The sequence below is a fragment of the Falco biarmicus genome, chromosome 12 (assembly GCF_023638135.1).
Source record: "Falco biarmicus isolate bFalBia1 chromosome 12, bFalBia1.pri, whole genome shotgun sequence".
Classification (NCBI taxonomy): Eukaryota; Metazoa; Chordata; class Aves; order Falconiformes; family Falconidae; genus Falco; species Falco biarmicus.
This window is the reverse complement of record NC_079299.1, coordinates 18,700,758-18,728,736: the sequence shown is the minus strand read 5'-3', so window position 1 is coordinate 18,728,736 and position 27,979 is coordinate 18,700,758. Positions and strand designations below refer to the sequence as shown.

The 27,979-nt window shown below is 39.4% G+C and overlaps 1 long non-coding RNA gene across 7 annotated transcripts in view; it reads right to left on the bottom strand.

The window, feature by feature from the left end:
- Positions 1 to 3,304: 3,304 nt before the first annotated feature.
- The window catches only part of LOC130157753 (uncharacterized), a 57,376-nt gene continuing 32,701 nt past the window's right edge, over positions 3,305 to 27,979 (bottom strand). For 3 of the 7 annotated variants that reach the window (XR_008825012.1, XR_008825014.1, XR_008825013.1), the window contains 4 exons: positions 27,051 to 27,117; positions 16,615 to 26,901; positions 12,054 to 16,575; positions 3,305 to 4,941 (listed from right to left, as the gene is read on the bottom strand). This is a non-coding gene — a long non-coding RNA (uncharacterized LOC130157753). The remainder of the gene's footprint in view (positions 4,942 to 12,053; positions 16,576 to 16,614; positions 26,902 to 27,050; positions 27,118 to 27,979) is intronic. The other 4 variants (XR_008825018.1, XR_008825017.1, XR_008825015.1 and 1 more) reach the window with 4 other exon arrangements.

Below are 27,979 nucleotides of genomic sequence, written 5' to 3'. Positions count from 1 at the left end.
AGTAATTCTGTGAATTACACTGTTTAGTTTTGATGTAAGAACAGATTGATTCAGTTTAAGGGAAATGGTTCTTCATTGTGATCACAGAAGTGTGTTTCTGGAGTAGCATCAAGGTTTTAGTTGCTTTTAGGTTGAGCTACTGCATCTATGAATGCTTGCTGCACTGTTTTCCTTTTAGGTCCTTCATCGGGATTTGTTAGCTCTGTACTGGCCTGGTGATCCTCATGCTCTAAAAAGAGTGCTTCACTAAAAGAGGCTTCTTTTCCACAACTTTGTATATGATGTTAGCCAGCTGCTCATCACCAGTACTTGTCTTTGCAACTTTGAATCCTGGCTAGCTGTCTTGAAGCAGGGATTTGTACACTGCTTAGCTGTGTGTCCTATGTCTTATTTTCAAACCTTTTTCCCATCAACAGCTCTTAACTAGCCCTGTGGCACCTCACTTAGAAAATGGATATTAGGAAAACTTTTAACATCACTGAGGCTGCCCAGTGGAAACAGAGAGGAGAGATAACCTGAAACTGATTCTCAGGCTGCATAGTATCAGGGTTTACATTACTTAGCGCATGAAATCTTAAATCACAGACCTCAGTCAAACTGCCCAATATTCACAGCTTTGTGGGGCAGTGAATATAGGAGAGGAACATCGGTACACACTTTGATTTCTTATGATGAATGCCTCTTTACAGGAATAAATGGGTGAACCAGGTAGTAGATGTGTATGGTATGTATGGGTAGAAAGCTAAAAGAATGTTAGGAATCAATGGATGACTAGCTAGATGGATGTATACTGCTGCACATACTGAGATAGTGTGCTGACTACAAAACTATTTCAGGAGAAACTGGGAAGTTTCTCATACAGTGATCTGAAGTTCTGCCCTTTGTGTCAGCTTAACAAAAACAAAATAAAAAAAGGAGATATCTCAATTAAAGGCCACAGCAGCTTTAAAGGAAATGTGCTGATTTCAGTAAAAGCAGCTGAAATACTCTCTACCATGTGGAGGAGGGTTTTGGCATGAATCCTGCAGCCTGTGGGAAGAGAGTGCCGTCAAACTTTGCACCTCCACAGAAAGATAAAATAAAGTGTAGTTTAAGCATTTAAAAAACACACTACTCTTCTTATTTTTCACATTTAAAGAGGTGCTGACAGGTATGGAGCATCACAGAGAAAAGTCTTACCAGCACAATCAGTGCTAAGTGGTTGTGCTTTTTATTTACATTTCCTTCATTCTCTTCTTTCTTTTCCTTGCAAAAGACTAAATTGATTACCAAATTTTTTTTCTGATAAGCTCCATCTTTCGCTACAAAATCGAGATAGGAGTTCATGCCTTGATTTTAAAATATTTTTTTGCTGCAACTGTGGAGTCATCACTCTTCTTTGGTAAGACTTTCAATTTTTACTTTAATGAAATATGTCTTGTTATATCAGAGGTGAAGAAAAATCAGTCCTAATTTTAGCCAGGTACGTTGAGCCCAACAGATGAAAAATATGAGCTTTGAACAGACTTGTGAATTCCCCTGAAAACTTTCTAACTTACATATTCTCTGTCACATTCAAATTTTAGAGTACAATTTCAGCCTTCTTCACTGAATTATGTACTTTAAATCATTTGAATTGGTTCATCTTTAATAAGCATCATTATTTCTACTACATGCCTAGGAAACTAAATTCTTTTGAACATAAAAAGGTACCTTTTAGTGTTTTCAGATAATTCAATCCTGGTAAAGGTTTCACAAAATCACAGAGTGGTTGAGGTTGGAAGGCACCTCTGGAGGTCATCTTGTCCAACCCACCTCCTCAAACAGGGCTACCTAAAGCAGGTTGGCCAGGACCATCTCCAAATGGCTTTTGAATATCTCCAGAGATGGAGACATCACCACCTCCCAGGGTAACCTGTGCCAGTGCCTGATCACCCTCACAGTCAAAGTGAGTTTCCTGATGTTCAAAGGGAACCTCCTGAGTTTCAGTTTGTGCCTGTTGCCTGGGCACCACTGAGGCTCTCTCTTCTTTGCACCCTCACTTCAGGTATTTATATACATTGATAAGATCTCCTCAAGAGCCTTCTTGTCTCAGGCTGAGCAGTCCTAGCTCTCTCAGTCTCTCCTCACAGAGGAGATGCTCCAGGCCCTTAATTGTCTTTGTGACTGTTTGCTGGACAGCAGTTTGGACCCCTCCACAACAGACTTGGCTCTTTCTGCTGCACATAGTCTTTCATCATTACCTCAGCAGGCCTTGCCCCCCCATTTCCCACTCTCCCTCTTATGCTATGTTCCACATCACACGTGCTTGATATCATGGTATAAAACCCATGCATTTGGTATGCCATAATGTTTCAGGCACTTTGGATTGATAAATCACAGATGCAAATAGAATTATCCCAAAGGTGTACACACAGAGGACTCATGAATATATGGGGCTCATAGTAGGTGAAAAAATAAGCTGAGGTTTCTCCAAAAGCTGGCCATGCTGTGCAGTAAGGATAAGAGCCAGTCTACAGTACTATGCCTGGCTGCTCAGGATAGCTCCCTGAGACAGGTGCCTTTAGCGATGTAGGCATAGCTTGAATGGAAAAAGTAGTCCTCAGGGATGTTAAATCAGAGCATGACCTTTCAGCAGATGGCAGATTTTTATAGCTGAGCTCTGTGTCACACAGGAGTAGAAAAACTCGGCTATTGCTTGTGCTGAGAACTGCTAAAGCTTCACCATCAGCGAGCCCCTCTGTGGCAGAGTAAGTGAAGGCCAGATTTCCGTACTGTGTCAGCTCTGGGACAAGGTCACAGTTCCATTTCTGTGCCACTGAATTTCCCATGGTGCAGCAACAATATTTGGAGGTCCTACATAAATACAGGCAGTAGAAGGTTGAAAGAAACTTGCAGATGCTGAAGTGGACATTAAAATATAAATAGCAAGAGAGAGCGGTTTGTGTAAGATGAGGCTGAAAAATATATATGATGATTATAGAAACTGATGTAATGAAACATGACAGGGTGGGGCCCCAGGGCTGAAATAAACTAGATTCCACTCTTTAAACTACATTATTCAGGAGCAAAGATATGGAAAATGGGAAAAGTAATGCAGTAATAAAAATGTTTTGGAAAGTGAGACAGGGTGAACTAACAGTCTTTTACCCCACATGAATTTCCTGCCAGGATCTTTGAATATGAGTTTTATCTTGGCCTTGTTTATTTCAAACTTGTTTAAATTTTGAAAGGATTTGTGGTTTCTTTTTTTTTTTTCTTTTTTTTTTTTTCTTTTAACTGAGTAGAATATGTAAATAACCCCAACAAAGAAGAAATTATCATCAGCTGAATCATATATGGAGAACTTGTATTACAATGTGATCTGAGTGCTTGCATTCCCTTCAAGCCCCTTTGCAATCCACCCATGGATAAGTGTGTACCTTCATGCACAATCATGCAGACATGTTTCTGCTTAGATGTTTCAGCAGACACAGCAGCAGTCTGAGAGCAAGGAAAGCAATGCAGAGGTCTGCCCTCGCATGGGACAAGGACATGTGCCCTACTGACCAGGGCTTACCACCAACATCGGCAAGGGTCCAGTCCCTCCACCTCACTGCTCCTTCTGCTTTGCTCTATAAACTTATGCTTTTGTGATCACAGATGTGTTATATTTATGACAGATCTGCTTATAAGCATGGCTGTGTTTATTATACGGCCCAAATTTGCTGCCATGGAAAGGACTTAAAAGCTGGTCTGGCCTACAGCCCGGTAATGAGTTGCATCAATCAGTTTCAATAACACTCTGGAATCAAATACACGGCTCTCAGCATGCAGGGCCAGCATTAGTGTGTTTATACACCCATGAAAGAGGTACAGGCCTTTTTATTTTATTGACTGGGAAACTGAGTCAAAAGACATCAGCAGCCTGATTCTGTTGCCATGGAAGTTATTAGCAAAAATCCCTTTTACAGTCACAGAAATGAAAGGTTGGGTGAGAATTGATACATCTCAGTAGAAATGCCAAATCTGTTGGCTCCCAAGCTTTTACAATTAAGCCTATCTTTTGTTTCATTCCCTGTTAGGCACCAATGGTCTATCATGTTCAGTACTTTCTCTTGCACATCTGTGATGCTTCAGAAGCAAGTGACTCTTTTATCTGTAATGAACTGATAAAGATTTGCAATCCTGTATATTGGAGGAAAGGAGGTAGAAGTGGTCTTCTTTAGTGAACAGGATTTACTCTGGAGGAAGAATTTAGGTTAACTTAGTATAGGCAGGCATTATTTGACACATATTACTGATGATAGAGATATTAAACTTCTAAAATCTGTCTTCTCTAAATTCTAAAAAGATGGTGTATTGGATATATATTCAGTTACTGATATTCAGCACAAAAGGTCAGACAGCACTGTGTGGAAAAAAATGTGCCTTCCTTGGATTAGCAGTACTGTTCTTTAATTTATTGAAATCACACATGAATCAAAAATTATAGGTAAAATTAAAGGAGTGAGAAGTCATCATTCTGCAGTAGCCCTCTTCATCAACAAGTTGCCATCTGAACATAAAAGGACTCTGCTGTGTCAGAGCAGATTAAACCCTTTGCTCTTTTTCCTCTTTTGTTCCAAGTACAGTGCCGGTACTGTGCATCCAGCTGTTTGAACAGAGAGGATTAACCTTCTCCTGGGGCCAGTTACACAGCCCAGCTATCTGCTGTCACTGCAGAGCTGCCAAGGAGCCCAGCCAGGGACACATGTGGCAGGGTCCTGCTGTAATAAGCATCCATGTTTCAGCTGAGGGCTCCTGCTGGTTCCCAAGATGTGGGTTTGGGTAGCACACACCAGCTGTTCTGCTCTCGTGATGATTTCTGGCTGCTGAGGCTCAAGGCTGGTCACTCCGCCCTGGCAGCCCAGATGAGGAAGCCACAGATCCAGGTGTGTTGAGGTCAGGTTGTCTTTCACGGGGCTCTGTGCATCAGCCTCACTATGGGTCAAAAGATGAACATGTGAACGCTGCTACCTGGGGCTCTACCAAAATTCTGAGCATTGCTGAGGCCCTGGATCTTCAGTCTCTGTTCCTAACTATGGGATCTTTCAGGTTGGTGCTCTAATGGGCCTCAAACACCAGTGGTTTGAGCCCCAGCTTATACATGATGATTATCCCCACCACACTTCCTATGTCAGTGGTAGAAACACGGCAATGATAAAGGAAGAGTGATTGCAGTCACTGCTGTAATCTTTGTATGTCTGATCAAAATTCACTTGCTCTTCCTATTTGTACAAGGCACTGAAATATAGTAACACAGAACATCTGAACAAATGTTTACTAGACTAGCCACCGGTAAATGTGCAAGCAAGAAATTTTGAACTGTTCGGGGAGCCAGCCTCACCTGACAAATACATGGACAGGAGGTGGACATTTCTGGAGGTTTACTGCCTGGGGGAACCTCCCAAATCCATAAAGAGTGTTTGGTTGAAAAATCAAGGAGAGGCAGTGAACAACGTTTTCCTTTCTCACTGTCCCTGCAGCGGTGCACCCCAGGACCAGAGGTCATAAGTTGTCACAAAAATCAGTGTAGTTTTCATTCTGTTGGCTGCAGATGGACATTTTTTAGTCAAACATTTATTCTTTGACTTTTCTTTTGAGTGCTGAGGGAGGATGGAGAGTGGGGAGAAGGGCAAGGGAAATAATGCACTGAAAAATGTCTATTTAATTGTGGGAAGAAGTCCTTGAAAATTAAAAGGCAGTATTGAAAGTGGTCGATTTTAGGAAAATGACCTTGTTACTTTGGAAATATTTCCCAGCTACATTTCATATTGTATCAGGATATGGTGAAGCATGACTACAATACAAGTTTGCAAATAATACCTTGAACTGCAGCCACACCTGTAATGGTGAATGCTAACACATTTTGAAGGGGGTGTTAAACTTTAAACCTATTTGTAACCATTAGAGAGCCAACTGAAACATAACAGAAGACTGCTCCCAAATCTGCTTGCAGTGAGCTGCTTCTGTAGCTTCCCCAGAAGACTCTGTCAGGTGGAAGTTTTGGGTCTGACTGAGTTGTTCTTGTTTTCTTAATTATGGCAATGATTGCAAAAATCACTTTAAATAAGAAATCAGGAGTCACCTGCATGCTTATATTTGTGTTTTTCCATGTGCACTTGCTGACCCAGATCTCTATTTTTTCAGTGCTTTTCCCATGCATAGTAATAACAGGATGCTCATGTTCATTTCTGACATGTTTGAAAACTGGAAGATGCTGGTCCATGGTAATCTAAGCATAATGGAGCTGTCAAGCATGGTTTGCAGTCATTTCTCTTAACACTGTAAGAAAGAATGCCCCACTGAGAATACGGGGATTGTACGTATCAGCGCCCATAAAATATGCTGATTATTTTCCCACTGAAGAAGAGAAGTGCTAGTAAAAAAAAAGAGATTCTTTATTAGAATCTGCACCAGAGGATTTTAAAGGGATTCTGTCTCAGTTACCCTGCAATCATAAATTAAGACTATGGATACCATGAAATATTCAATCAATCTGTTGACCAAAGGTTATTGATATGTAGGGCGAGGATTACTGTTATTTCTTTAGAGCTGAAAGCTGTTATATATCTAGTGATGACAGCAGTTACATAAAAAGAAAAGGCAAAGAGGAAAAAAAAAAAAAGAGATGAAGGCAAACCAAAACAGATACGACCAATCTTTCGAAACTGATGGGAATATTGTCTTTCCAATACTTGAATTATGCATTATGAACACTTCATCTGATGCATTTAGCCCACACTCCCATTTTTAATTTCTGAATCATGGCAAAACAGTCTCATATTTCACATTATTCGCAGATAACCTAAAACCACAATATTAAAGTTTTGCTAGAAGCTCCTAAACTTCTGGATCTTTACACCGCTACTAACTCTACTATCAACATATGCATCCAGAATGAAGAAAAGGACTTTTTCTTAATGTGCCAGGCATCCAAGCAGTCAAATTCACTAAGGGTTATCTCACATGCAACTACTGGCTTGTGGAACATGACTGAGGAAGCACTTTCACAAAAAACACTTGCCCATGGTTCTGTTAGACTGGCTGTGAACTGCAACAGTTAGACAGCCACCCGCCTTTCTGGCCTTGCTGCAGCCTATTGCCTCAACTGTTTCATTACCTATATAAAATTTTGATAACAGAAAAATAGTCCCAGCTGTTACAAAAGTGTTCTCCCTGGTTTGAAAATGGAATGTTTTTGTATAAAAACCAGGTACATCCTGCTGCCAGGCTCTGGTTCAGAAGTAAAGAATCATGCCAGTGGCACAGATGGGGCTGGACAAATTCAGAATGTACATGGATGGTTATTTGTAACTTAGTATGGTTTAATGCCAATATCATATGAATAGGTACACGGATCAGAATAGAATTATCACTTCCCACATTTGTGAGGTCTGACACCACATTTTTAAAATCTAGCCTAAAATAATGCTGATTGAATTTTTGATGTGGAGCTCCCAATTACTTGCCTAGAATATGATTGCCACGTTATCATTTCACTTTCTTCTTCTTAAGGTGCTTTGCTCTACATCAGATGAGTACCAAGTACATAACGCTTATCTGAAAACGTGGCATTTGAAAAAGAATGGACTTAATGTTCAACATGACTAGAGTTCTGGGCAGTTTCTGAGTGAACCAATTATCGTGGTAGAATCCTTCTCACAGTATTTGTGCTTCTTCTGGGTTACAGTAGAAACCAGAAGTTCTCAGAGGTGGGGGGGAAATATCCATACATCATTGTGACTGACCATGCTGACAGTGCTGATTGAATCTATCAGGACTTGAGTAGGGAAAGTACCCAGACATAGAAGGCAACAGAATATAATTGTATACCTTGAGTTTTGTTTGGATTTACGTGCTCTGCTGAGCTGTACATTTGCTGTACAAATGGAGTTCCTATCTCTCTTGTCCTTGTGTTGTACTCGGTAGGATTCCAGACAAGGGCCTATCGATTATGTTTTAAAATCACCATGATATTATGAAGAGCAAATAATAAGACAGAGTTATAATCATAATTAAAAACCTATTTTTTTCCTTGAAGTACTTTAGTTTAAATTCAGTTGAGCTACACAGAGCTCAGTTGGGCCTATTATTTCCTATTAGATTTTCTGGCAGAGCTAGGATGTCATACAAACACTTGAAAACTGAAAAGAACACAATTACTACATGCCAGTTCTGTGTTCTAGAGACAATTGGGCCAATCATTCTGAGTCAAGCCTGTAACTAAGCACAGTAAAAGCAAAAGAACTGCAATGAAAACCTAGCAGTTAATTTACTATGTAGAAGTAAAAAGCAGCCAAGCTTATAAGTCTTCCTCAAATTTACTATCAAACAAAAATGACATGTACTGTACTGGAACGAACTGGAAGTACAAGAGCTCTATCAGGTCAACACTGCAAGACTTGCAGAGGACATGTGTGTTGAACAGGTATTTGAGGGTAGACACCAGCAGAAATCCTCTCTGTATACACACATTTTTTGTACATTATGCATGTGTTTGTTTACAATGCATGTATATACATGTACCTATACACATATATACAAGTGTTTATATAGGTGCATATTCTGAGTTCTTTGTCTTCGAGCATTTTATACCTTGCTGACTTACTCCAATGAATTCACAAGCTCTGAGAGCAGAAGCAGGGCAGGAAGAAGCAAATTTATTACAATGCTCTCTGATTTCTGTGCAGTTTCTTGTGGCTGTGAATACAGTCATCAGAACAAAAGTCTGCCTGAATTCATGACACGTGTTGCTGCTGACTGCAGCAAAAACCAACCCTTGAGTGACTGCCAGCAAGACTAAGCATGGGATGAGCTTCCTGCCTGTACCTAAAAGGTTTTCATTATCAAATGTCTTCATTTAATTAAAACAAGGGGGGGAGAGCAAAAGGTCTAACTAATAAAGTAGCTGCATCCCCCTGTGCTTCCAGCAAGCCCAGCTGCTCACACAGACAAGCATAAATTCCAAACCAATTTTTCATTAACAAAATTTTCCATTCCAGCTCCACTGATGTAGAGGTTTCCACTTTCAGGCCCCTTACTGTGTTGCAGAGCTTATTATTAGTTATTATTCATCTGTCCTCAATTCAGTGATCGGATCAGTCTGTTGCTGCTTTAGGAGGCAGAGATTCTAGCCAAGCTTACTGAGAGAAAAATATACAGCAGGCAAACAGAACCATTGCATGAAGTGCTTTTCCTGTGGGCTGCCAACCTCACCCTGACATCCTGCAGATCAGGAATAATTTTCAATCAAAAAAGACAGGCCCATTGCAGATGAAGCCCGAGACATACAGAATGCAAAGTCACACCGTCCTCATCCTTAGCTGAGCTGATCCTGAACACTTTTCAAAGACACAGGTGACTGCAAAGTACAAAGTACCACCCCATCAGAATTTCCACTAACATTCTTCATAATTTTTCCTCTCACAGTGCAAGCAGCTAAGAAGGTGTGAACAGGAATATTTAGTTCTCAGCAAGGCAGAGGGGAACTGTCCCAGCAACCATTACTTGCTGGTATGGAAAGGCTAGACTGCTGGCAACACTGAAAACGAAGAAAGAAAGAGAGACACATGTGTCAGTCTTGCATATATACTGATTCCAGCCAGGTGTGCTTTACAGTGAATAAGAAACCTCACTCCTCAAGCAGGTAATCTCTGCTCAGCTTTTCAGGGCTTGAACAAGCTTAGGTCCATGTGTCTGCTGTTTCTGCTACAAGGAATGCCCTTTGCAGAAATAAAAAGGAGAAGGCTGAGGTGGAAATTGTCACAGAAGTGTGATGCACAACTGCTTTTAGGAGGAAGTTTCCTGAGGTTCTGCCTGGCCTTGGGAACAGGGTCGTGTCTGCTCCCCTTCATCTCTCCTTCCTGGAGAGCTGTTCAAAACACCCCACGTGAAACAGTGTGACTTCCAAGGCAGCCAGCTGGGAAGCTGGGCTGCAGTCTGAAACAGGAGCCAGATGCAGGTGACATGCAGATAGAAGGTCCTATCTTGTGTAGTCTGGCTGATCTGGCAGTGCCCATGCAAAGTGTGGAAGCGCGCCCCTGCCTGAACCGCCTCTAGCTGTACATTTTGTGATCCAGAAGCGCAAAGACCTAACAACAGCAGAACCATACCCTCAGTCTACATCTGGGTAAAACCAGACAGAATAGATAGATGAGTAAAAGTATACTCAGGTCACTAAACATGATTAGATTAATGAGGTGCAAACACAGTTTTATACTTCTGAATGCCTAAAACATGCCTAGTTAAATGTCTGTATGCTAAACACTACGCCTTTTCCAGGTACTTGCTGAGCGCAGAGATTTGGACTAAATATCAAAAGTAAAAATAATCAGGGGTAACCTGCAGGCCTGACAGAGCAAGTAATGGACATAATCAGTCTGCATTTTTTGGCTTCACCAAGAGCCACTCAAACTAGACAAGGACATCCATTTGAGAACATTAATAAGTTTTGACGTGTCAGCCACAGATCGGTGATCACAACCGTGCTGATCCATGTTGGCTCACACATCATCATTAATCTACCCTACTGTTTATTTATTGGATTATAAAATAACTTATAAACTTAAATGACTTGTATTCCCACATCTTGAAAAACTGTCCACTTCTGGTCCTTTCAGCTGGAAAGGGTATTTATCAAAGCCAGGAATTGTTCAAAGAAGGACAGCAGGAATGACTGAAGGGATGGCATGGCTGCACTAACGGAAAACACTGACATTTGAGCCTGGAAATAGTGAGCACAAGCCTCCAGAACAACCCCTCATCATATTTGACAATACATACCCATGTCTCAGTTCTACTGGAAGCCTTAGCACTTGGCTTAGCATCCCTCACTTTAAATGTAAAAAGAAACTTACACTGAAGTTCAAATGTGTGGCCTGAAATGCCTTGTTATGAGGAACTGAGCAGAAAAACCCAGGCAAAAACTCCTGTATGTGGGAGGTAGATATGAAAGTAATTCTCTGCTGTTTTCAGCCAAGGGAGAGCTGGGTACCTGCTACTTTGCAAACCCACAGATTTCTGAGATTATCCTTTGATGAGCAGACGTTTTCTTTAAATAGCATGCTGGAAATTAACAGTTCTCAGAAAACTCTTTTGACAAAGTCCCTGATAAAGTTTCTTTCTTAACCCTTGAGCTGCTGACTTGGAGTGATTAATATAGTGATAGGAAAGGGAGGGCCTGATATAATGATTTCCCCTATGGTTAGTAACCTCACGTGGCAATGTAAGAGTGGGAGATAGTATGCTTGTGATGTGGGAGACAGTGGATAAATTTTGAGCTCAGAGGCATCTTGCTATAGCTATTTTCTCTGTTCCAAGGCAAATTTCAGGATGTTTTAAATTTTTTGCTGTCCTGAATTATGACAAGTGCAACATATGCCTGTGAAAGAAAATTCAGGACAAAATCTTGTTTTTATTCAGTCCTGCTCACAATGAATTCATTTAAATGTTGAAACAAAAAGGAGTATTCAGTTATGTAGTTCACAAAATCTCACATAATTTGACAAGTTTGTTTTCACTACCTGTTTTAAAATCTTAAATTCTTCAGAAAGAACCTTTTCTGGAAAACAAGTATTAATATTTCCCTATGAAAAGGGAAAATTGTTTCATTGAAAATGATGTGCTACAATGGAGAAGAGGCTAAAATTCCAATTTTTGAATGAAAGCATTTCATATTCTTGCAAACCAAAGCACAGTCATCACTTCCACTGTAAGAGGCAAGACCTCTACATGTTAATCAGCGTAATCCCATATCTTTCAATGAAGCAGTGTGAATAATGTTGACAGCAAATCACAGCCCTGGTATTTAAAGCAGAATTTCCTGCCACAAGTAGATCAGACCTTGGCTCTATCAACATATTTTCTGTGTCTCCTTACACTTTTTCCGCATCAGCCATTGCTATACATCTTAGTCCTGAACTGTAATCACCATGGATTTCATCACAACATAGGTGCTGCTGATTCTTCTCAATGTGTTGCATAACAATATTTATCACTTTCTTTAATCAAAATGCAGTTTAGACTTTAAAAAAAATTCCACGGGCACTTACCCTGCCTGATGAAGATCCATACCTCATCTTCCGTAGAGTAGTGTTTTCACAATGTTTTTCATTCACAAATAAATACAACCTAGGCTAAGCTTTGTTCCTTTATTCCTTTTATTTCCTCCTGTTTTATTTGTTTGCTCACTTGCATGACTGTGGGTGAGAGCACCTTTGTTTTTTATCTTTAATTTTTCCTCTGTGATCATCTCATGGACCACTTTCCAATGTCCATGTCTCACAGACTGCCACCACTCCATAACCTCCAAGACAAGAGTCACTGATGTGTAACACTGCAGTGCTGTTATTTTTACCCCTGAGGACTGTATTTTCTGTGTTTTCATCAGGTTTTTCTTCATAAAAGTAAATCATCTAAGTCCAAGGTCTTTTGCCAGTGTTGTTTCACTGAGTTTTGGAGGATTTTACTGGCATAAATGGGAGCAGAACACTGTCTCTAATTGAGAGAGACAGGCAAGTCTATCTGTTCTCATAGAAAGGCAAACTGATGAAAAGCTGCCATCAAATAATGTGTACTGTCCAAAGTCTGGGCTGTGTCAATAATATCTGCTCTTCCAAAGCTGTTTCCTTTATTATTCTCTCCCATGTTCAACCACATACATTGTCAGTAGAAAAATGCTAGAATAGCATTCAGTATAAGAGAAAAATACAAAGGAATACCTTCTTGTAGCACAGTCATAGCATATTGCTAAGAACAGAAGGACCAGACTTCCTAAACGGGCTCTGCAGATGTCTTTGGCAGCTGCATTGCCAGAAGCTCTGAGGACCTGTTGGGTTTGCAGGCTTCAAGACAACCCTGGTGCGTATGTTCCTCAGGGCTTAGGCTGTGGAGGTGGAAGAGAGCAGAGGGGAGGGCAGTCATTTGCTTAGCTACATTTCAGCCCAGGTGCCGAAGGCTGTACTATGCTACCCTGCTCCCTGGATAATCTGTTCCTCAACATAAACATAGAAACTGAGGACTTCTAAAAGCCTTGGGAATTCATCTCTTGTTTTGGTATTTACAAGGACTCTGGCTGAATCCAGAGCCTTGGTTTCTCTGTGTAAGTGACGGATATGGATCTGGCTCCATTCCTCACACTATTGCATCTCAGCTCAGCTCCTGGGCTCTCTTGTGCTAGATTTTATGTTCTTTAATATCTCGTGTTTTGGCAATCACTATCCGTTGATATTTTCCCACCATATTCCCCAACAAGAAGCTTTCTTCAGGTTATTTTCTGTGCCTCTTAAATGTAAGCACTGGGATGGGGAAATTCAGTTTGCAATAGGTGTACGTTGGGGAGGTCTGGGACAGTCACAGCCAGCATCTGAAATAAAAAGAAACTCTGATGGAGAAAACTAGGCAAAAAATGGAAAACAAAAATTCTATGCACACTGTATGTAACACCAGTTGTACTGCAGCTGCAATTATCCTCAAGAGTACATTAAAAAGCTTGGGACATTGAATTACAAATACATAATTCAGGCCATTCTTGTAAGTGGGCCTCACTGTAATATTATGCATATTAATTCTCTCAAGTCTCATCACAGCTCCAGTTTATTGAAAATAGCTTGCTCTCTAGAAGCATAACTAGATGATATTTCTGTAGAAATATTTATTCCAAGATGTATGTCTTTATTATATAGAGACAATCAAACAAAGACAGCATTTACTGAATTCACTAATTAAACTAGTAGAAGCAAAGGCTTTGTCTTTTCCACTGAAATCAGAGTCCTGGGAGCAGGACCTTTACTTGTTACTTATTACTTACCTGTCCAATGTCACAGTTGCTAGCAGCAATGTGTGCATCGCTGCTTCTCTCTTCTTACTCAAAAAGAGTCATTCATTAAACAGAATATATTGAAAATACACCGCAGATAGATGGTGCTGAGGTGTGCCTTTGTCAACAGCTTTTTAAAATGTGCATTGTTAGGGCCTCAAAGACCCGCTATGCTGAACTTTGCTATGGTACCTAAAGAAAAGTGTGAACCGTTGTTTCCATCTCCAGGAAAGAAAGAACATGGGAATGCAAGGTAATGATGTTCTTGAAGGCAGGGACACAGTGATGGTCAATTTGGCCTTCAGCCCAGGCTTCAGCTGCCCCTTTACACCAGTCAGGGCAGAGCCAATAAGAGTCAATCAGTTCCAGCTGTATCCTCCGCTAGACCTCTTGTACATTATCTTTCAAAGTAACATAGAGAAAAATTATCATCTATTGTAATGTACCTTTGTTTGAATGAAGAGGACTGAGGAAAATTAATTTGTCAGGGTACTGAAGATAGAACAGAGAAACTTTAGGCAGTGAGTTTTGTTTCAATTAATAGCACAAACTCAACTCAGTAATATGAGACACCGCCTAAGCTCCTTTCTTCGCCTGCTGAGCTTCTTTGAGCTCCCAAATGAGCCAGGTTTAGAGGAAAAGACACAATCGAAGTATTTTTTTTTATAAAGTATTTTTTTTTATTTATTGCTTTAATATCTCTGCTAAGTATTTCACACTGTAAAAATTTAGAAAACCTTAGAAGATTTTGTTGTGAAGATCTTATTCTTTGGATGACAGACATGACAAACAAATGCAGAGCTGGTTTACTTTCCTGTCATGTGTGTAACCTCCCATTTTTCTCTTAGGCTTTTACCTATCCAACACAATAGACCTCCTTTTGAAGGCTGAATTTTTTATTACAAAGGACTGTACAAACTGAACAATAAATTATCTAAAGCACAGTGCATGCAATTGCAAAGCACCATTGCCAGCTATTTTGCAGTAAGCTAAGAAGGTCAAAGATGTTAAAGATTTATCTCAAGCTCACTTGAAATCTGTATCCTTTGTTTGCAAGAGTTTCAGCTCTTTAGCTCTAATTATGCAGCTCTTTACTTTTAAAATGCTTCATTATTTTCTTCGTATACACCACTTTGTGCTGTATTAAACACAAGGAAGCAGAGTTACACAGCAAAACTACAGTGACTAGTTTTAGTCTTGAGATACTTACATATTCAAGGAGAATAAACTAATTATTTTCATCCTATCTGTAAATCTCTAGCTGTCTACCTGTCTGTCCATTTATCTGCTTGTCCATGTATCTCAGTTTCAGGTTGGACAAAATTTTTAATTAATTTCAAAATGGAATATACCATTTTTTTGGAAAATTACAGAGTAAGAATTTAGGAAAGTTATCTGTGTCTGCATGATTCACTGAAGTCAGTGTGAATTGGCAGATAATTTGGATACATCATAAGCTTCAGTATTTATAAATTAGCATACATATTGCAAGAACACAACTAATCTAAAAAACAAACAAAATGCATGCAGCTCTAATAAGAGGAAAAAAATTAAGTATTCCATTCTTACACTTCCACGGACAGCCCCGCTTGGTAATCTGAAATTCATGCCCCATGTTGCCTGATTAGTCCAGTTTAATATGATATTACAGTGATTTTGACATATCTTTTTCTCAGGTTAGTCACAGAAAACCAATAAAGCAAGTGAGTCCTTTACATGCTAAGAGCATTCCAGCTGCACCAAACAGAGCAGTCTCTTTTCATGAGATACATCTCTGTGCTTCATTAATTTTGTTAACAAACATGCATGTCTGTGGGGGAAAAGAGAGAGACTGAAAGAGAGTCAAGCAAATGGAAAGAGGAAAAAATGTTGCCATAGAATCTTAACACATCAAAGCTTTCAGGAAAAAGTCACATTGCTTTAGACTATCTAGGTTGTGTTGGGTTTTGGTTTTTTTTTCCTTTTCTGGTTCTAAAATTAGACACATTCATTTCAAAGGAGCCATCTGGCCAATCCTAAGGAAAGCGAGAGAGACCAGACCTGACATTCTCTGAAGCTCAGTCAACCTGAGGAAAAAAAAAAGTAATTTATCTTCTTTTTCCTTGTCTTTCTGATTTGAGGAACTAAATAAAGCAAAATGAGACAAGAGAAGCTCCTATTGTGAAGCATAATAGAGAATATCATTGCAGCTTTTCCCTAGATGATTCAAGGAACTTGTCCTACCAGCATCTATCTGCATTTATTTTATAACATAAAGGCAGCCAAGAGGTTAAATGTTTGATATAAGGATGTGATTCAGCAGGCTACCTCCATTCAGAAAAAAATACTGAAGAGCTTAAACTCTGCTGTGCTATTGGTTTCTCTGCTAGGTTTATACTCTTCTGAGCAGGAATCCTGGAGCCCAGTACTGACTTTATTTTTCAGATGTCCTAGCCAAGTACAGGAATGGCTTAACCGTAGCTATCTTAAGGATAAAGGAACAGTGAGGTAATTTATCCTGTGTATTTCTGATGTGGACAGATTTTAGCATATTTTTGTACCAGGGCAATCTTTTTGCCCTCTTAGAGCAAAAAGGCATAATATTTTCATATTCACTCTTCCCTTTCCTGTTAAAGAGTAACTCTGTGGTGAGTGTCCTTAAGTTCAGTGAACAACCTGTGGAATAAAATAACACTCCAATGGAGTCAAAGAAGGCAAACCAAACCCTCTAGAAGGAGGGAACTAAAGGGTGGAACAGAGGATGACAGGCAGCTACTCTACTGCAGAAAGCAATATGTAGGCTGGATATAGGAGACCATTTGTAGATGGGAGACCTGTCCAACTTCCATAGCTCCAGAAAGGGCAAGCAGGGAAGTTTTTTGCTAGGATTTTTTATAGCCAATTGGTCCAGCTTCTTGAGAACAGAGTTTACAGTGCTTGAGGGAAGGGATAAAATCAGAAAGCACAGAAAGTACCCCAATTGCTTTTTGTCCATTCAGTACTGGTGCTCATCAAATGGTAAATTGGTTGGTTTAGCTGGCATTGTGAAGTGTAGAATTACCTTTACTACCTAACCACAAAGGTAGCTATTGGTTAGGGACTTGTCAAGTCCTTACGTAAAACAAACCATATTAATTTCCTTAACTTCAGTAGCATTTCCACAGTTCTTCCCTGCACTGCAAGCTCTGTGTTTGCTTGTTTGTATTTTTCTCCATTTCTCTTTCTTTGGCCTCTCAATTGTTGATATTTTTCATTGAATCCTTCAAAACTTTAAATATTCCCTTTAAATCTCCCTACATATATTTCAAGCAGCTCCCTTCCAGCACAAATTATCTTCATTACCTCTGAATCCAGCCAGGCCCCTGATCCCTGCCCTTTAAAGTATCATTCCTGAACCACCAGTTTTGTTGAAATGCTTCAGTGAGCTGTGTATTATACTGTACAAAACTTATAAAATAAAATGTTCTTGGTTATCCTGTCTCCCTGGTTTAAGACACCAAACACTCTGTTTGCACTCAAGTTCACAGGAGACATCTGCCTCATGCAATGTCTAACCTAAATAAGTTTAACTGTGCTCATCCTAGCTTCTGAACTGCTTGTGCTGGCTCCTCCATTTCTTTCTCCACAGAGCAGCTGGCTGCTGGGCTTAGGTACCATCAAAGACTTTGATTTTTGTGTTGTGTCAATGTACAATATTTCCTGCTTATCCAAGATTAATTTAATCTGCCATCATGCTGCCTAGATCTCCAATGACTTTAAGTACAGCAGGGGAATTCCAGAATCCTCTGAAGGCTATTAGCTGAAATAACCTTCTATCAATTTTCAATAACTTTCTGTTGACTTCTTTTGCTAGCTTAGTAATGCATTAAAAATCACTGGTCCCAATATTGACCTTCAGGGCACTTCTGTATCGACCATCTTTCAAGCTCAGAAACATTCATTTTATGGGTTCTTAGAATTTAACATACTACCTAATTTCCAACATTATCTAGCCTTCTTAGTCTATTGATATTATCTTTATTTTAAATCTATACCAGTATTTCCTGTACAGATGATCATCCTAATTGCTGAAATGTCCTGAGCTAGTTTTATCTATGTGTAGTTTTTAACCAGTTAAAGAAAAAACAGTAAAACTCATGGTAGTGCAAAATTACTATCATTATGAGTAAGATTACTTTTTTTTTTTTTTTTTTTGCTATGTTCAGTGGTTTGAATTGTAAGATCACAAAATATTTTAAGAAGGAAGTAAAATCTTAAACATTCCAATTCACTGATGTGGAAACTAGTACATGTTGTACCTAAAACAGCATAGTTAGTGGCAGAACTCAGGCCTTCCAAATTCTAGTTGTCTCCCCACTGATGTGTGCTGCTTCTCTTGCTGGCATGTCACCAGTTTCCCTGTTACAGAACCTCAGCTGATGTAAGGTATGATTTCTCATGCTTTCATACAATCACTTTGCATTGGGGAGTGCCGAAAGACAGTGCAAAGACATGGTGTGGTGTGCACAAAGAAAAGGTAACTCACTCATGTGTTGGCTTAGAAGGCACTCAGCTACTGTTTATGGTGAGGCTGAGCGGGCGGGAAACACCAGAAATAATAGGAGATGAAAGAAGTGGATATTTTTTTTTTTTTTTTTTTTTTTAATAATCACAATGAAGTAATTTTATGTAGCTATGGGTAAGAGTTTGATTTGGTATAAGTGTGAAAGAAAGTGAAATTAGCTGGATGGTTAGCGTGGATTTGGAAATGAATGAATGACCTCTGGAAGTAAAATTGCAATTCACACAAAATGAACACTTCCATTTTCTTGTTTCAAAAGGTTTCTCATGATAGAATGTTTTGCAGAGAACAATTGTATTCAAGAAAATCCATACGTCTTCGAGAAAAAAAAAAGGTGTGTAGAAAATGGGTGAAAGAGGAGAGAAAAAAAAGAGTTTATAGGAATTAAACACATTTAGCTGTATAAAAAGCAGCACATATAAGATCCTGTTCCAATTTCTAGACCCATCAGATAGCTCACCAGGGCCATTTAGAGTCCCACACACGTACTTTTATCACCACAGCTGGAGGAGAAGTGATTGGTACTAACTAGAGGCCATGTGGCATCCATTTAGGCAGTTCCGATCCCAGGAGAGAAAATGGTTTCTGTTCAGTGATCAGTGTTTTTTCCCAATGATGTACAAACGGATCCTTCATTTGATTCTTAGGTGAAAATTGTATTCCAAACTACTAATTAATTCTGTAAGATGTTTTTGGTTTGTTTAATTGTTCCCACCTCCTCCTGTCAGCTGAGATTGCAGGGTCAGAACTGTGATAGTTTCCCAGGGATGAGGGTGAGGCTCATTATTTTGGGAAGCGGCCAGGATCCATGGTGGCTAATAGAGAGACAGGATCACTCTAATGGTTTTTAAAGCCTAATTATGGAGACAGGTATCACAAGATCTCCTGTTTACCTTGCTTTTTGTATTTTCATGCAAAATGACTCAAACTATTGCATACCTACACAGTTTCTTTGGAGCTCAGTAAGGAAAACATGGAGGTAGGAGGCTGTCTGGGATGTCTAGAACTCACTTGTCCCACTCCCTGAACTGTTTGACCTTGTAAGAATGGTAAGTTTAGCCCATTTCTAAAGCAATGAGATGTTAGGACTCTGGGCTGAGACTGCTTTTTAGAGTAGATTTGCATAGTAATATACGTGATGGTCACAGTGTCTGGTTTTGATGCAGAATCAGAAGTGTGGTTAATTTGACATCGCTTAGGAGACCTGTTCCACCAAGCAGAGAGGATATGCATTAGCGTGAAGCTGTAGGGTGGATCAGTGTTAAAGACATACCTAAAACTCCTGCATGTTGCTGGTCTGACTCTGAACCACTGCACAGCTTCCCATATTTTCATTTTTCTTCCTACCTGAAAGAAAGAGGTAAGGAGAGGAAGACAAGTGAAGACTGTTAAAAGATAATTGCATGAAACCTCATCATTAGTCTCAGATTCCTTTCTAGGCAAAGGCACAGCTCAATTTTAATCCTAACCTTTCCAGCAGCTACTTTCTCCTGTACTTGCAAATCACCTGAGAATTTCTTGCTCTCAATCTAAACAATGTGCATCCACCAAGTGAACTGGTAGTTAGAGAAAGACATTCCAGTGCTGCCCACGTTATTAAAGGAAAATGTCACCACAAACCACCTAACACATTCCTTGAATTACAAAAGCTAAGTGTACACAGCATCTATAATAAATGAACCATTTCCTGTGCAAATTCTAGGAAATCCAAGAGAGATTAGCCTGAATAATGGAGTTAAAATCAAGCTAATTTGTTTGTGAGAGTATTGGCAAATCAAAAATCTCCTCCACGGCTTTGTTAGGGAGAGGGGAGGAGAAAGTCTGTGTGTTAGGCTCAGAGGCAATCAATGTAAATTTGTTTTTACCAATATACTTGGCTCTACTGAACAAAATGAGCTATATTCCCATCTGTGTGGCTGAAACTGGACAAAGTCCAATGCAACCAAAGGTCTACAAAAAAAATGGTTTGGATCTGTGGAAGTATAAGATGAGAAAGAGGAAGGAGGTCTGTGAACAGCTCTGGACCTGAATGGGGGTACACCGAAAATAGAGGGAGGAGCAGGATCCACAGTGCTGCTTTACTTTTGTCTGATGTGTGCCTGACAACATAGGAAATGATGCTCAAAATGTGAGAAAAAACTTGTCCTCATTTTGGATTTTTTAACTCTGTGTAAAATGTTAATGTCTACCCACAGCTCCTTTTCTTTTGTTACCCATTCTATGCCCTTTCTTACCTCTGCCTTCCTTTCAGACATTCTCACAAATGCCTCTTATTCTTTTCAGCCACACTTTACAACATCCGTCTCTTCATGCTTTCTGCACCTACTCCGTGTTTCCCATGACCAGTCCCACTTGTTCCCATCTCTCCCCTCTGCTGTCCTTGCTTCCCTCCCCTTTCCCTTCATCGCAGATTTGAGTGAAAAGCAAAACAGCTGAATTCTTCATTCCTAGGAACTGCCTTGTAGCTTTTCTGTTGACTTCAGTAGTTGTAAGTGGAAGCCATTTGATGAGATGATAGACACAGAATTCAGAAAACCTATGATTTTTCATCCTTCTTACCTACTAAAATGTCCCTTAGTGTATCTTCAGCTTCATACGCAGGTAATAGGGTTTTCCACTTAAAATTTTTAATTGGCTTGGAAAAGTTTAATCTTCAAATTAAAATTCTGAAACAACATACAGCTTTCCTTTTATTTCAACTGAAAATATCTTATTTGCTAAGGTATTCAGTGTTAAAAAGCTGAAAAGCAAGGGTGTAATAAAGAATTAGACAACTGGGAGAAGACTCATCTGACCGTTAGTAGGTGTCTCTGCTGGATCTCCATTTGAGATAGTCTCTGTAGTCTCATACCATAGTCAGCAGAGAGAGAGGGTAATTTTAAGATCATTATTCATCTTAAAGTAGATATTTAAAATAGGTCAGATGAATCACACGTTAAATGTATCTATTTCTCTCCATTGACTATAAAGGAAACCTTGGGTGACTAGTTCTGAGGTTGACGCCTACACTATAGATGTCTCAAGTTAGGTAAAACGAATGCCACCCTAACTGTCATCTTAAACACCCATTGTAACACGTTCCTTTTTTAAAACTGAAATTCCAAAGCAGAACAACATTTTAAGAAAAAATGAAAAATATTTCAGCTTGATACTTCCTATAAAAAGATCAATTTTTGTGTTGGATTTTGTATTTCCCTTGAAAAAGTTTCAGTCTTGATAAAAGTCCTTTTTTTAAAATAAAGAAAGCTTTTTAAATGAAAAATGTGACCTGACTCTCCCTGGCACATAAATAGCGGAGGGAGTGTTCCACCCCACTTGTCCTTGGGTGCTGGTGTTAATACAGCTTCATTGGGGCCAATTTGTGTCAGAAGTGGTAGTAATTTCATGACCAAGCCATTAGGAGCTGGGCTAAGAACTGCCAATCAATTTCACATGGATTCAGTTCTGTTGTCAGGTGGCAATAACTTCTGGTCACTGTTGAACTGGACTGGATTTGCACCAGTGGCCTAGAAGAGAAAAAAGAAATTTATTACCAGTTCTTTAATCCACCCAGTTCAGCAAAATAGCCTTGTATCAAAATGTATCATTTATTTCCTTATACCTGCCTGGCAGGAGTGTAACTATAACAAACCACCTCAAACAGCAGTAGGATGTAGTAATATAGAGCAATTTAAGCATAATGGAGCTCAGAGCTTTCTAGTACTGTGAGACGACAGGTTTTGGAGGGCAAGATGTAAGGTGAGGAACAATTGCTTGTCTTATCCCCAGCCAGCAGTCACTGTCTATAAACATCCCACCTATTCATGTTTGCTAGGTCACGGGGGATTTTCAGAGTGCTTTGAAACCTGCATTAAAACTGTCTTAGACTTTGAAAAGGCCTAAGGTAATTTTCTTCTGCCTGCTGTGACTTTCTTTTTGAAGTCCGGAAACTGCATGACTGATAGATGGACAATTTCTGAATTTCAGCTTACATCCTTCATCTTGGCCAGTAACAAACCTGAGATACGTATCCTGGTGTGGGGAGCAATTGTAGCTCTATGCATCAGTCTACGTGCTCCTTTTACATTTGTCCATTCAACACCTCTGCCATTTGTCTTTCCCAAGTCAGACTGAATGAGTAGAGAGAAATCAATGTCTCTTTGTAACCTCTGAATATTTTTTCCCAGCTGAGTACTTCCCTAAAAAGTGGTTAAGTTGAACAGCAGGGAAGTCAAGATTTGTTGTCACTAAGGTCAATAGCAAATTCTCCATTGGATCAGTCATTCATTTTCTGTCACTTCACTTAGTACCAGCCCAGGTATTTTCTTCATTCATCTCTTTCATATGTTTTTTTCTCAACCTTTTTTCTCTGATTTAAATTTTGCTTGCAGTCTTTTATGATTAAATGGTAGTTCCAAACCCAGCTTAGTTTTGGCAGATTCTGTATTTTTGCTTAGAATGGTCCAATCTCTCCAGTGAGCAACTAATAATAATAAGCTTGAACTCTCTTCCTGCCTAGAGCAGGAAAAATGCACTCAGCTCCGGTAGAACACCTAAATGTGTGAAACACAGCAAAAGGTGCAACACACCAGGATTTTTAGTCCTGGGGAAGCCAATTCAACCTTAAGTTTTGGAGAAGGTACTCATGGATGCCTAACAAGTGTAGTTTAAAACTTCAGAGACTTCTGAGTCACTTCATTTCTGTATATTTCAGTTCCTCCAGAAAAGTTGACACTAACACAGTAGGATTTTCTTTGATGGCTACATTTTGTCTGGATAGTAAAAGAGACTGGCTATTTCTTTGTGGTTTTTGGATGCCCTATTGCAGTTCACTCAGTCAGGTTGTCTGATGCCCTAAGTTCAGACACCTTCTTCAAATCTGAAGGCACATATTTGAGGAGTGAAATACTGGCTTTACTTTTTCTTATTTTGGATGTTTGAGATGCAGCTTAAAATGGCCAGAAGAGTACAGTGTGAAAGGCTTCAGAGGGTAACTTTTGTGAGGAGGCAGATGACCATCCCACTCACCGACACACCCAAGATTAGCAATGTATAGAGGTGTGAACTGCTTTCAGTCCCTTTGAAAAACAGGTTCACCACCCCATGCTGTTGTTTCACATTTGGAAGAGGGCTCACAAAGAACCAAAGTGCATTCTGAGTCCATCTTACAGAAGTATACGGATCAGAGCAGATACCTGTTAATCTTTATGAGAAGTATCTTGTTCTTAGATCCTGAGTGACTGGGGATGGCTATAGGAACACATTTCAGGAAGCTCTGCATACTATCAAGTGTTTTCAACAGCACCTTGTTCCCTGTCATGCAAAACATTCAGGATCCCACCTTCCAAAATTAGCAGGAGTTGCTAGCCCATACCTAGATGCCTTTTGCAGAAAAGCATCAGGTGTCAGTTATTCTTTCCACAGCTCCTGATGTTCACAGGCATTTTAATTTCTCCCTTCCTTGTTTATTTCCTGTTGTTGACATTTTTCAGTCCTTGAGTTCTGGTAGGTGGGATGATCTTCAGGGGTGAAGATGATATTGCAAGAAACCAGCTGGTCTTGCTGACAGCCACATTGGTTTTTGTCCTCCTTTTTCTATGAAAGGTTAGTGGTTCTACGTAGTCCCTTATTTTATTTATTTCCGTAGTTTATTTATTTACTTTTGGCTCTGAGCTGTTCTTGAAATTAGACTCATTGAAACAACATAATGTGCAGACTGTCTGCTGACTGTGTCAGATCAAGCTTTATAATATTTTATGGGTATTGAAAGAGCATACACACTGCCAGTAATAAGTATGCACTGCCCTTGGGCCCAGCTCCTGCTATGTATTACAAATCTCAGAAATGTGGTCATTACTTTGTCTTAGCTGCAAAATTACTTTATTGAATTGCAGTTAAGGTATCCTGTTATGTGCTTTTGTTTGGTTATATTTTTTTTTAAGAGTTTTTCCACATTCCCTTTTCTCCTCCATTTCTGGAAACATATTAATGCCATTTGATCCCTGTAATGCTCCGTAGCTCAATTTTCAACCCAGCTTCACAATCTGTTTCATACCATATGAAAATGAAAAGTAGTGCTTGCCCAACTATGTTTTATCATTTTTGCCAGTATCTGGGTTAATACATCATTCATGAACCAATTTTTTCCATCATGTTTGTAATTTGCAGCTTTTCATAATTTAATGTGAATAAACCATTTGTAGCCCATGGGTGGTTTGCAGTGCATTTGTTGAATCACATATTGTATGATTGACCACACAGTGCATTGTTGTAACATTGTTTTCACTCCATTATTGGCTGTTCCTTTGGGGTTAAACTGAAACTTCCTAGTTCAAAGATGATTAGTCTCCCAATAAGAAATACTAACTCCATTTTTTTACAACTCGTGTCTTGCATTTATGGCAAAAATATCAAGAGCATTTGGGATCTGAATACTGCTATTTCATATGGTTATGACCAGTATCAGCAAATGTGATACAAGGTGAAAAACAAAGCAAAACAAAAAGAACCCTCAACAAACACTTAGGCAACAGTTTATGGGAATGTTTTCAATACTCTTTCTCACACCCAGGTTTTGTCCATGGAGTTGATATGTAAAGATTCTCTTGTCTACATATGTCTGGTGAAACTCTTTTAAATAGAAGATAAGCCCAAACCTGTTCTCATGCACTGAGATGTAAGTGATGGAAAGGTCTGTATGTATACTTTATGAATATCATCTATAAAGAGAGACACTGATGCAAGCCTTCACTTGAAAAGGAATCCTTTCAGAATGGTAAACCCTATTTTGAGAACTTTCTGGCATTGTGTTTTGGGTATGACATCTTATTTCAATAATTATTCTAGGTTATTACTCCGTCCTCTATATGGCTGGTATATATATGGCTTTTTAATGGTATCTTTAAAAAGATGGATTCCCGTAATAAAACTGAGTTGGAATACTGAGGTAGCACTCAGTAATTTTTCCAAATCAACAATTTGTTTCTATATTTGACCTAAAGGAGTTATAGCTTAATTATGATCCAAATAATCCATCTTTCAATAGGCAAACTGCTTTTTATTTTATTATGTGACAAACAAAATAAATAAAGGGAAAAAATTTCCTACTGTTAGAATAGAAAAGGTTGAATTTCAAAACACAGTAGAAAGAGATAGAAGGAATCTTGAGAACACATATCACCCATGCTTTTGCTCTGGTGACATAAACTGTAATTATCTGGGGCAAGTTTGTCCTTCTTGTTCTTAAAAACATCTCATAGTGGAGATTCTATACTAACTTTGGTGATTCCTGAGCTTTACTGTAGAGGAATGAAGCTGGGTTAATTAGCATTGATAATATACTGCTGTGGGCTGGCTTCAGGGGCGGGTGTTTGTCCGATGTAGATAAGGTGCAGCTGTGGCTGGTTCTGGTAAGGGGTTGGGCAGCTAGTGAAGAAGGAGCAGCCAAGGGAGAGAGGAAAAAGCAAGAGAAAGAGTGTGCCCTGGATGAGGTGAGTAGGAGAAGGCAGTAGAGGGACTGGCATGAAGAGTGTGCTGGTAAAAGACCTTGTTTGTAGCTTGATAGTTTGGAGAGTGCTGTGACACTTTACTACTAGAAAGCTTTTTTCAGTGTTTTACCTGAATCTCCTCTATTGCATTTTAAGTCCCTTTACTTCTTGTCTTAATCTCATGGACAAGGGAGAGCGATAATACCCTTTGTATTTGGAGCATCCACCTGCATGTTAGCAGGCTGTTTCCATATTTCCTTTCATTGTTCCCTCATCTAGACAATCTTTCAATCTTTTCTTATAGGTTATTATTTCTAGACCTCCGACAATTCCTGTTGCTTTCTCTATCTCTCTCCAGTGTGCCTGTATCTCTTAAATGGTATCCTATAACTATAATCCATGTTTGTTTTCACAACTTCTTTTTTGAGCTTTTAAAATTGACATGTCTGTTTCTTAATTACTGGAGCACAAGAGAGCTGCTACTAATAATGTATTTTTTATATTACTATAGTGGTAAATATTTATTTTCTATGGCACTGTTGAATTTGTGGATCTTCAGAGTTTTCTGGATTATAAACTTGTTGTCTGAAACAAAATCCAAATAAATCAGAAGAGAGATTTTCACTGAGTTAATGAACAGGACTTTGATTATGGTATAATTTATGTCAAGTTTAGACTAGCATGACACTAGTAACATCATGGAAGCTTTTCAGTGGTGTGAAATGAACCTGAACTACTCTTAATTTTAGGAACATCTCACCTGCTGTCCCACAGCACCCAGCAGTGAAAGATGCTTGTGTCGGGCAGTGTAAGAGGGAGAGCCTATGTATAATTTAGCCACTGAGTGGGCTGGTGGCTAAGCCGCTGAGTGGGTTGGATTAGTGGCAGAAATTTATCTTTTATATGAAGGGAAAAAAAAGGAATCAAGAAAATGTTTTGTATAGGAAATCATACAAGTTCTTTCCATTCTCTGCTGCGTTTGAAATCTGCATCTCTAGCTCTCTGCTGGTGCATCTTGGTTTTTTTTCCTAGCTATCACTTTGACAGTGGCTTTTGAACAGTCCAGGGTCATAGTCCTGAAATGAAAAGAAGAGCTTGTTTTAGGCTCTCTTGCCATTATAATCTGTACATAGTCCTTCTAACAAGGCATAAACATTATCTGTAGATTGTAATGGAAGTCTGCTGTGCTGCTGTACTTTGACCTCTTTTTTTAATTTATACTCACATGACTATGGATTCCAATTTGTTTGCAATTCTGTTCCCCTTCCCCAGTGTTCATGGGCCCTTGCTAGCTATTAAAGCAAGAAGGGAGCATAGAGTCAGTCAGTTAAATGCCTAGTGCTTTAGTTAAATGGTATTTGTATTGTACTCAGTAAAACACATTTCTTGGAGTGAGCTGTACTACAGACTCTTGATGTAGGTCCCACTTGCCCAGGTTACGATACAAAGCTCATGGCCTCTTCAGCTGTGGGGTGGAAAGAGAGGAACTGCCTGGGAGCATTGTTAATAATATGTGTGGAAATCTAGTGAATAAATGGAGTACTGAACACAGTTTATAAGGCATACCACACTGTGTCCTCCTGCTCACCAGCAACAGACTCTCTCGGCCAGCTCTGTTCTTTGCTGCATTGTGTTTCCCAGAGGCTGCTCTCAACCCAGGTTTCCTCTTTTAAATAAATCAAAATGGTATTAATTGTTCATGTTTCAGGTTGCTGAAAGGGGCTTATTCCTAAAGCACATGGTGAGAAAAAATGAAATCATACGTCATGACCTTGTCAGATTAGGCACAGCATCTTCATCAGAAATGCACAGGAGGTATTTCTCCACTCTAACATACGACTGCTTTGGAGGGCAGGTCACTCAAACTTAGGTGTGCTATCCTGGGCTAACTACGATGCTCAATATGATACAGTCAGGCCTACCATCTGTGCCTTTTCTTCAGCTCTGGCAGTATGGTGGTGAAGTGTTATGGCTCCAATTCTGTAAAATTATTACAAATTCTAACATGAAACTGAAAACATTTCTCCAGGAAATAAGGAGTGCTGTTTGGCTTCTCATGAGGCTAATTCACTCTTCTTCTGTTGTGGGTAAGTGGGGATCTAGTGATCCAAGTGGAGGTGTCACAAACCCCTGCAACAGCGGTTACTTAACAAA